We start from the raw sequence: 12030 nt of genomic DNA, 5'->3' as shown, positions 1-12030 counted from the left end.
TAATTGAAATTCAATATTGGATTTTGATTGAGCTTTAATATTCAAATGTTCATATAGGATTTGATTAGATCTAGTAGAATATTTGCGATTCACGTTCTAACAAAATTGGCTTATTTTTTTAACAATATTAATTTTATCGAATTCAAAACAGAAAATTATCTTATCTATTATTACTTGTGGATTGAGATGAGTTGAATTAGTCAATCCTATCACTATACTTAGAAAAAAAACAGCTTTAATTTGGAAGCAACTCGCGACCTCAGTCTCCAGCTAAAGATAAATTTGATGTCGAGTGTTTGTGGAAAAAGCGATTGATTGACCCATTGATTTAGAAATAGAGTTGCTTCACGGCAGGAGCAAGACTTATTTATTTATGGAAAAAGGCAATTGATAGACCCATTGATTTAGAAATAGAGCCTCAATATTCAAATGTTCATACAGGATTCGATTAGACCCAGTAGAAATAGAATGACTTGAAAAAATATTTCCAAAAATACAAAGAATCAACCTTTCATTACTCAACACTCATGTCACATCTAGTCTAAGTCAAGTCTCTATAAATTCTATCTTCAATTTTTTTTTTTTTTTTTATATATGATCGAAGGTGTACATGCTAATTTATGCGAATCTCAACTAATCTTTCGGGACCCTAAAACTATCAACCAGATAAGAGCTCTAGTGACTACCCTATTAGCAACTAAAGTAGGACTCAAACTCAAGACTTCTTGAGTAATATACCCAAGAGTCTATCGAACCACTAAACCATTTAGAGATGGTTTATCTTCAATTTTCTCTCTACTCATTACATCCAAAATCTGTAGGACTTATAATGATAAATACCTTATTAATAAGGTAACAATGATAGTTTGAACCAAACTTATTATTTATTTCACTTGGAGTTTAGTTTAATTACTTTTATTAAATTATGATTAGTCTTAATTTGTGATTATTTATTATTACTTGATTAATATTAAAACTATATTAACTAATAGTAAGTGGAATTAGGTATATTCCTATTCAAAAAAAAAATTATTTTCAAATGATAATTAATAAGAATAATGAGATAAAAAATCAATTTTTTTTTTTTTTTCCTGATGTGTTGCTTGTGTTGAGGCTATTTTGTTTTCAAATTTTATTTCTCTACAACCAATGGCGAAACTTGGAATTTTGTTGGGAAGCCCAAATTTTTTTTACATTCAAATACTCCGTTTTAAAACCCGGATCACACCAGTCGGTTGGACCGGTCTGACCAGACTAGGCAGCTTCTCTAGTCCGGTTCAGGTTTTAGGAGAGTTTTTTATAATATTTCAAATTTATAGGGACTAATTTGTAATTTTTAGGGGTGTTTTGGAGATATGTCAAAAGCTTAGGGAGTAATCGGTAATTTTTGGGGGTATTTTTGAAATAAATAAAATTTTAGGGACTAATTGGAATTTTTAGGGGATTTTATAATATACTAAAATTTAAGGTACTAAAATAATTTTTTTTTAAACAAAATTATTACTGATGTTATCGGTTGGATCGATTAACCTGTGACCCGAGCAGCAAAATGGGTTGTCCTCCGATTCGGATTTTAAAACAATTTTCAAATATAAGAAAAAAATTTCTTTATTTGAAAAGAAATTATTATGCAAAATAACTCAAATGGATTTAATAGTAAATATAAGATATAATTTAATGCATAATTATATTCTCTCTAACAACAAAACCCAGTAAATTTAAACTAGTTATTTTAATACGATGATAATTAGAAACTTAAATTAAAAAAAAAAAAAAAAAAAGAGCGAGACATAAGCATGAAATATTTTATTTTTTACTATGATGCAACGTCAAACTCGAACAAATTAGAAATAAAGAATAAAAAACAACAAAAAATAAGATATCTGTTAATGATAAAAAATTCTAACCAAAATAATTAATAAATAACCGAAAAGAGAAATGTATTATTAAAAAAAGTTTTGAAGATTCAAACTTGAAATTCGCATTATAACAATTAAAAAAGAGAACGTGTTCTTATATTTTGAGTAATCAATTCAAATCAAATTGCAATAGAGTAATTCATAATTTAATCATAAGCGAGTATAACCAAATAAAATAATAAAAGCCAATTTGCCAGTTATAAAATATATAATTATCAATGTGGGTGGTGATTTTATTAAATAACTTATCACTTGAATCACGCCCAGATATAAGGACCAATTCATGTGGCTCAATTGGAAATCCCAGACCTCAGATCTCAGATTCTTCTCTACCTACAGCATAATTTGTATATTCAGAATTACTCAACGAAGTATGGAATCTTTTTAAAGCATAATTATACTCTTTTAAATCAACCTTTGAAGTTAACATTCATTTTCTTCGTTTCTTGTATCCGTTCCCTCGATACATACATTTTCAAATATAAAATCTATGTTTTATAAAATTTTATCAAAAATTGTTTGTTAGAAGGGAGTTTATTGACAAAACTTTTTAAACTCAGTATACAAAAAAATTGGTTCTACTTTTAGACGAGTGAGATCAATTTGAAAAGTAAATTATACAAAATTCGGAAAAATGAGACAATTTCAATGAGAAATTAATTTAAAAAAAAAAATTTCCACGTATAAGCAACTTTACTAATCTTAATTCTCAAAATATCAAGGATTTGTTTAAATGACAAATCTAGGCCTAAAATTACATGATTTAACTTATTTACCCTTAACAAAACATCACAAGGGCAAAATAACCAAAATGCACTAGACTATCAAGTCTAGTACTTTTAGCATAGTCTATCATCATATAATTAAACTATCCAATCATATTGTTAAATGCTAAACTTGATTTAGATTATCTAGTCTAGCATAGTTAAGCGGTATATATTAGTAATATAATATTTATTGTTTTATTAATGGTATAATTGGTAAATTATTAGATTTTAGAATTGTATTGGTACTTTAAATAAATCCTACACATTTTAAGAAAGTATAATTATTGAGTTCATAATGATGGGACTAACTAATTTTATTACTATGAAGAAGTTATAACTTAATAGATGTGTAATTACAAAAATTATTGTTTTGATTTCTTATATTATAATTCATATTTTAGTAGTACAGTATTAGAGTTTCAATTCATATTTTAGTATTATTAGGATTTCAATTCAGTGCTTCAATTGCCACTTTTGAAACGGATAGAAGATCAGGTCTTGGAACCAATAAAGATAAGTGTTATTGATAGAATTGTAAATGTAGTTAATACATGATTAATTGATGTGAAGTCACAGACAATTACCAATGGTTTTAAGGACTGCAAAATTAGGACCCCCAATATCAATGAATTGCAAGTTACAAATGAAGTGAATGAGGAGAATAAAAGAGTCATTCCAGAATTGAGTGATTAGATTTAACAACTTTAATACACTAATCGAATGGATATTAATGTCTACCTTTTTTTTTTTTTTTTTTTTTTTTTAAATCAAATGAGTTATATTCATTCAATAGGATCGACTAAGGATCCAATACAATTTGGAACTTCTTCAAGCTCAACCAGTACATCATCAATGGTTAAAGCATTTTTAGCTAAAGTATGAGCAATCACATTGGATGCTCTTTTAACATGATGAACCGAAAAAGTGAGAAAATTCCTGGAAAGCACCTTAGTGTCCATAGAAATAAGACCAGCTTGGCCCCAATTCTCTTCATCCCTAAGGAGATCATTGACTACTTGAAGAGCGTCCCCTTCTAGGATTATTTGGTTGATCCCAATATCTGCTGCTAGAATGACTGCTTGAAGAGCTGCGAAAGATTCAGCCACGTGTGCATCTGGCAGCATGGTTTTCTTTCATTCTCATAGTCGCTAGAAATCTGCCTTGCCAGTCCCGAATTGCAATTCCAACCCCAATTGTGCCGTTTTCTTTTCTCACACTTGCATCCCAGTTAACTTTGTAGATACCTTCAGGTGGTGGCTGCCATCTTGGTGAACTAGGATCCGAATTCAGCGGGTGAGCATTTGGAGAGGTCTTCGATTGAATCAAGGAATTTAATATGTCCAGTTCTTGAGTTGCATGGTGAATGAGCTGGGATGGAGTAGATAAATAATGTTTGAAAGTAAACTCGTTCCTCCTTTGCCAGATTTTTGAGACCACCACTCCAAATTCAGCTAAATACTTTTCCTCAAGTTTGGACAGCAAAACCATAACGAGCTCTCTGAAGTCAGTGAAATTGTTGTTCATCTTTTGAAAGATTCGGGAACAGCTTGACCAAATATCCTTGGCAGCCACGCAGCCCCATAAAGCATGCAAGACATCTTCTTCTTCTAAGCAACAGAAGGTGCAAAAAGGTTCCTCAATCACCCTTTTCTTGACAAGGTTACACTTGGTTGGAAGAATGTCTTGGCAAGCCTTCCACAAAAATAATTTCTCGGCATTAGTAATGGGAAGCTTCCATAGCTTCTTCCACTTTTATTATCATTAGCTACAGAAGAGGATTGGCCTCGGGATGAGATTTGAGACTCCACTTGCAGGTGATATGCACTCTTTACCGAGAAGAGACCATTTTGAGAGCATCTCCAAACAATTTTATCTGGTCTGTTGAAGATACTAATGGGAGTACGACACATGATGTTAACTTCGGAATCAGAGAACAAATCTTTGAGTAGGTCCAACTTCCAGGACTTTGATTGGGGGTCAATGAGAGTAGCCACCTTAGCCTCCGGGTCCATACCAAGGCATTGGCTTTGAATCTTAAAAGAAGATGCGGAAGGAAGCCATTTGTCTTGCCAAATCCTGACCTTGGACCCATCACCAATGCGCCACATCAAGCTAGATTCCAAAACAGACCTTGCTGCCATTACACTTCTCCAAATAAAGGATGATGACCTTTTAACCTTTGCTTCTAAAAAATTACCATCAGGATAGTATTTGGCAGATAAAACTTTCGCTGCAAGTGAATTAGGATAATGAAGAAGTCTCCATCCCTGTTTGGCAAGCATAGCCAAGTTGAAGAGTTCTAAGTCTCTGAATCCTAGCCCCCTATCATTCTTTGATAGCTTCATTTTATCCCATGAACACCAGTGAATTCTTTTTTCGTCATTCTTTTAGCCCCACCAGTAACTTTTAATCAATCTGTTCAGCTCTTGTAGGATGGTTTTTGGGATTTTGAAAACACCTATGCTGTATGTTGGGAGAACTTGGATAACAACCTTAAGTAGTGTTTCTTTCCCAACTTGTGAAAGATATTTCATCTTCCAGTTACTAAGTTTGCCTCGTACACGTTCCAGGATGTGCTTGAAACCTCTTGTTCTGTCCCTCCCAATCAACGTTGGAAGTCCAAGATATCTGTCATAAGGATGAGAGGATTTAACCCCAGCCACTTGGATAATTTGTTGCTTGACATCATCTTTAGTATTTTTGCTAAAAAATATCGAAGTTTTTTCCTTATTGAGTCTTTGCCCGGAGCTCTTTTCATAGGTGTCTAGAAGCTTAAACAACCTATTCCATTCATACTAATTTGCCTTACAGAAGAGAAGACAGTCATCAGCATAAAAGAGGTGGCTAATGCGCATTCTGGAGCGCCCCATTGGAACCCCTTTGATATCTCCTTTGTCTTCAGCATCCTGGATGAATCTGCTAAGAGCTTCAGCTCCAATAATGAATAAATAAGGTGACAAAGGATCACCTTGTCTGATCCCGCGAGAAGGTTTGAATGGTTTTTGAGGAATCTCGTTGATGAGAACCAAATAAGAAACTGAAGAGAGGCAGTTCATGATAACGTTGATCCAGGTTGAACAAAAACCCATCTTACGCATGACTGCTTGCAGGAAAGACCACTCAAGTCTGTCATAAGCCTTGCTCATGTCAAGCTTCAGCGCCATGTAACCATCTTTTCCTTTTAGACTGGTATTCATAGTATGCATGACTTCAAATGCCACTATAGCATTGTCAGTAATCAACCGGTCTGGAATGAACGCACTTTGTGATGGAGAAATAATATGTGGCAAGATTTTTTGCAGTCTGTTGGCAACGACCTTTGCCAGAATTTTATAAAGGACGTTGCATAAGGAAATTGGTCTGAACTCTGACACTTTGGAAGGTGTTTTAACTTTGGGTATTAAAGCGATAAGGGTAGCATTAAAGTCCTAAAGCCATCTCCCTAAACAAAAGGCTTCTCTCACAGCAGCACACACGCTAGGTCCAATGGTCTGCCAATGTTTCTGATAGAAGATGGCAGGAAATCCATCAGGTGCTGGAGATCCTAGCCCGTTCATAGTGAAAACTGCTTTTTCAACTTCTTCATTAGAAATTTGCTTGACCAGATCATTGTTCATTTCTGGAGTTATAACAGACTTAACCACACGGATGCAGTCCTCTAGTCTCTCGGGCATTGACGAAGAAAATAATGCCTGAAAGAAAACTTGAAAAAGGTTGCTAACCTCTTCCGGTTTATTTGCCAACCTGCCATCATCATTTGAGATTTGCTTGATAACATTAGATTTCCTGCGTTGGTTAGCACACAAGTGAAAGAATTTTGTATTACGGTCCCCATCTTTTAGCCATTGTTGTTTAGCTCTTTGCTTCCATTTGATATCATCTTCTTCCAGAAGTCCATCTATTTCTTATTTAAGCTGCTGCAGTTCTCCCTTCTTGTCACCTCTGTTTGAGTCTTCCAGATGCTTCAGCTGAGATAACTTGTCTGTCACAGTATTCCTCCTGCTTCGGAAAATACTTTTGCTCCAGGTGGACAGCTTTTCTTTGCACCTTTGGAGTCCTTCCATAACACTTGGCAGACTAAAGTTGGGATTTAAATTACAAAGCCATTCTCTTTGGATCAGCTCCCCACATTCGACTCTATTATCCCACACAGCTTCATATCGGAAAGGCCTATGCTTCCTAATTCCAGTCTCTAGTTCTCCTTTGATTTGGATGAGAATTAGTTTATGATCGGAAGAAGTAACACCTGAAGAATTCACAATGCAATCTGAGAACAAATCAAACCACGCCTTGTTTCCATAACCTTTATCTAGTTTTTCCTTTGTGAAATACCAACCCTCTCTGCCATTATTCCAGGTGAAGAAATCTCCATTGAAAGGGATTTCACTGAGATCACAATCAATAAGTGCTTCGCAGAAATTTTCCATTTGCCTATATGGTCTATCTGCCGCTCTGAACTTCTCATATTGGTGGCAAATTTCATTGAAGTCACATACACACAGCCATGCCATATTCTTTTGAGCTTTAAGTTCTCTTAACAAGTTCCAGCTACCTGATCTTTTAGACGCCTCCGGATGTCCGTAAAAACCAGTTAAGATGAATTTATGGTTTGCAGTTGATTGATTAATGATAAAAGAGATGTGATGTTGAGTATAGGACACCAAATCCACTTCCTTGTCATCCTTCCATAACATTGCAATGCCACCACTAGCCCCTCTACTGTCAACAACAAAGCTGCATGAAAATCCAATCTTGTTTCTTATGATCTCTAATTTATTCCTGTTACACTTTGTCTCCATAGGGAAAACAAAATCGGGACACTTAGTCTTCACCTAGTGATGAAGTTCACGAACTGTCCGTGGGTTCCCAAGCCCACGGCAATTCCAGCTAAAGCAAATCATTGGGAGTGGTGGGGCTGCGAAGCAGCCTCCACCATGAAGAGAGTAGTATCAGATTCATCTGAAACTTTCTATTTCTTGGAACTGTGTTTCTCAGTAGAACCTTCTACTGATAATCGAAAAATTCTTTTTTTTTTTCCTGAGTAATACCTTCCTTCACGCTGATATGATTAATGCCTCTAGCTTTCCGTTTCCAAGTGGATCTCTTAGACCCACCCTGATGTGAAGCTTGGGAGGAGACTTCAGGAAGTTAGGGCGTAACTGTCACAAACTGATGGGGAGGGGCTTGTTTCCTGTCTTGTGCCGTAACATCCTCAATTAAAGCATTTGATTATGGGAGAGAATCTTGGGCTAATCCATTATTGGCAGAGATATTCGGAGAATTCATGGATGAAATATTCTCCGCATCTTCTTTGGAAAGTTGACCTGACAGGCCATCTCTACCATGTAACGTATCCGTTATAGAGACAGTTTGCATGCTTTTACTACCTTCCTTTATTCTTACCTAAAAATCAGCCTCCGAATCTGTCTGATCTGAGTTTACGTTTGTGCCCCTTGTTTCACCGACAGCAGCCATGGAAGGTGAAAGACAATGCTCTGTGTTTCGATCTGTTGAGCCACCGTAGCGTTTGGATTGTTTAGAGTAGAACTTTGGTGAACTGGCTCGCAGCCAAGGCCCGAATTGATTACTGGATTCTTCAGTCTGTCTAATAGAAGAGCAACCTCTATTCTTGTGTTTAAGAACTCCACATTTAAAACAAAAATTTTGTAATCGTTCATACTTGAAAGCAATCCAGTACTTTTGCTCCCCAATCCTTAATATTCTCCCCCGAACCAGAGGTTTGGTAAGTTCAACCTCTACTTTCACCCTCAGAAAGCTTCCCCAGCCCAAACCATTTGCACCAACATCCACTTCAAGAACTTTGCCAATTGCAGACGCTAGTTGGACTCCATAATCATCATTCATGGCAGCAAAAGGCATATTATGAAGTTGAACCCAGAAAGGTTCATGTGTGAAACAGCTAGTATTAGAAGGAGTGCTACTATCGGCTCGTTGAATAGCTATCAAAGCCCTATCGAAGGACCACGGTAGACCGTAGAGGACTTTCTGCAGATTAGTGATGTTTTGAAATTCTAGCAAAAATAGTTTCTCACCAGCATCTGTAAAGTGGATCCAGCCTTCCAGTTTCCAAACTTGAGACATTGTGGATCGAAATGTTTCTTTGCTGAAATTTTTCTCCGTGACAAGGAGAGCCAGAAGGCAATGTTTAACTTTGGTAGCCGCATCTTCGATCGTCTTGTTGGAAACGACGACGTCATTTTCTTCTTCTTCAGTTAAGGAAAAGCTTTCCCATAACGACGTTAACGTAGACTCAGCAATGCATGCGTTCCACAGTAACCACTAAATGACTAAAAGACAAAACTCTCTGTCAGAACAGAGAGACACACCTTACTCTAGAGAGAAGGACTTTTTCTCTTTACTTGAGTTTGCTTTTGTCTGTTATCGATATTAATGTCTACCTTGATTATCCAAATGAGCAACAAATCGTGTATACTTTAACTAAAGAAGAAATCATTATTACAATTTGACAAGAAGATAAAAGAAATAATCATGAGGATGATAGTACGGAAATACAAAAAGTTTTGTGCCAAAAAGCTCTAAACATACTTGAGAAACTAGAAATATTTGGCTTCAATAAGAAGATGTTCATGCTAGCGAGTAATCTACTTGCAAGTTAAAAGATGTAGTAATAACTCTAAAACATAAATCGTTATCTCAAACAACTTTAAATAAATATTTTATTTCATCTTAAACATTTAATGTAACATATCATATATTTTTTTTGTAATATACAGATAATTATTACTATGTGGAGGCAACTTTTCTTAAGACAAGAATTAGAAAAATTATAACTTATTACAATGTAGAGTTTATTTTTTTTTATAATTATCTCAAATTAGGAATTGAATTTTTTATAACTATATAGAATTTATTCCTATATAGAGTATCACTATAGAAATGTTTTACTGTATATATATCCAAACCCCTAAAAAAATATTGTTTAACAAAACATATAAAAAGAGAAGTTAGTTGTACTTTTAGATGAGTGGAGTCGATTTGTAAAATAAATTATATAAAACTAGATAAAGATAGAACAACTACATAGAAATTAAGTTTTTTTTTTTTTTTTTTAAATGTTTGAGTGGGGTCGACGGGCCCCACTCGCCTCTTCTTGGAGACTCTCCTCAGTCTAAAAGCATGGCCTAATTACTTTTATAAAGCAAATTAAAATGGAAAATTTAATTTAATTTCACGATTAGGAAAAATTCCATTTCATCTAAATATAATTAGTTGGGAAATCTTTTTGACTCGGCTCTCCATGGTGGACGACTTGAAGGTTGATAGTGAAAGGTTCATGCACAGTCAAGTTCTAACTTGAAGAATGGGTAAATATTGAAGAGAAATAGACTAATTAATTTACAAATTCATTTTGCATTGCGTGTGAAAATGGCAAGAAAGTCTTGTTATAATTTTTTTTTTCCAAGCCCAAAATGACGGCTTAATTGATGTTGGCCCTACCCTAGTCATACGTTCATCAAAACTAATTAAAGTTGACAAACCAAATTAGGATAAAGTTTTGTAATTATAAACGTATACTTATGGACCTGAGAAATTTATGTGAGAGGGGAGTAAGGGACAACATAGAAATATTAATATCTAAAGTATATTCATATAATATAATTGTTTTTCATCATGTTATAAATATATCAAATTTGAAAATTTACACTTAAAAACATGAACTGTATTCTATAAATTTGTTTTATTCTAACAACTTTTGAGATATCAATCTTAATTTCGAGTAGAGTAAAGCATAAAAAATAAGGAAAAGAAGAAACTGAAAAATAATTACATATAAATATATATAGATTCATTAAAGCTCTTTGATGCAATGTTTTAAAACCCGACCTGGGTATTGACCTGGTCTAGAGCCCGAGTCTCGGGTTGACCGGTTCAACCAATTTGATCAATGAGTTAAACTGGTGATGTCAACATGCCCACTTATAAGTCCCTAAAGGTTTGAAATCTAGCAAACACACCACTTCACAACCTTAGTTTCAAGCGTTGACAACCACCCCCATCACCACCAAAACACTTCCCTTAGTCTCTTAACCAAAACCCATCTCCCCCCCCCCCCCCCCCCCCCCCCCCCCCCCCCCCCCCCCCCCCCCCCCCCCCCCCCCCCCCTGTTCACCCCACCAATCGCGGGCAGTAATCCATTGTTGTGGCCGCACGACTTTTGCCTTTTCCAGTCGTTTCACTCATCGGAAATCACCTCCGTTGCCACCTTTCGACTCACCGGCACGTCCTTTGCAAAACCCCCCAACATCCCCGCCACTGTCTGCTCACCGATCACCGCCATCCTTTCTAAGGTTTGCTTCTTCGTAAAAACCCGGTTTGTGAATAGTGGACATTGGCGTCTTGACTCGGAGAAGGCCCCAAGTCCCAATCCGACCGGTTTAACCAGCCAGGCCGGGTTTTAAAACACTACTTTAATGTTATTTTATATTATATTAAAATATTTGAATATTCTTTTCAAAAAAAAGTTAGAGATTGATAATAGTTTATTGAAATAAAATAACAAAATAAAAGATAAACTAGTACATAATATAGAAACTAATAATTAAAAGATAAATAATACATGGAATGCTAAAAGGTGAAATAAAAGTAGGAACTAACGTTTTTAGGGGGCACAATAACATTATGAAAGTATATCAAGGATTTTTCGGGGACTCTTCAAAATTGAAGGGGGGCATGTGCCCCTCTTAGCTTGTATTTAGGTCCGCCAGATAGTTATGGTCATGGTTGATGAGAATTTATGGTTGCCCAAGTACATAAAAATTTGATTTTTTCACGAATATTGGTTTAATTAGTAATGCATTGTACTGTTTATTAGTGTTAAAATACCCCATTAAAATGCCCCCGAATGGCTCGAACTCGGAGATGCGTTCTGACCCTAGTAAGCCTAATCGAATACTTTTTTACTCTCTACATTATTTTATAGAGTTAACGACATGTTCCCACCCAAAAAATGGCCATCGACAAATTCATACCCACCCACATTTTAATTACCATTTTACTACCCACAGCAAAAATTATGTTAACAGTTTCTGTTAAAAAGTAAAAACATATATGTTCATTGGGAAGACCATAATACCCTTGATTGTTTGATTGAAATTTTTTTTATTATTAGTATATGTGAATGAAATACATATGTACCCCTATTTTAATAATAAAATCACCGAGATACCCCAATCTTTTAAAAATAATTGAATTACTAATTTGTCCCAATTTTTTTAGCAAATGGGTAACTGTCAGATTATAAAAAATTAACACAAATGAAATTACTATTTTGTCCATGTATGTGGTGTGTATTGAGTTGATAT

This window comes from Pistacia vera, unplaced genomic scaffold, assembly GCF_008641045.1.
Source record: "Pistacia vera cultivar Batoury unplaced genomic scaffold, PisVer_v2 Contig586, whole genome shotgun sequence".
Taxonomy (NCBI): domain Eukaryota; kingdom Viridiplantae; phylum Streptophyta; class Magnoliopsida; order Sapindales; family Anacardiaceae; genus Pistacia; species Pistacia vera.
The sequence above is the reverse complement of the archived record's forward strand: the minus strand, read 5'-3'. Positions refer to the sequence as shown.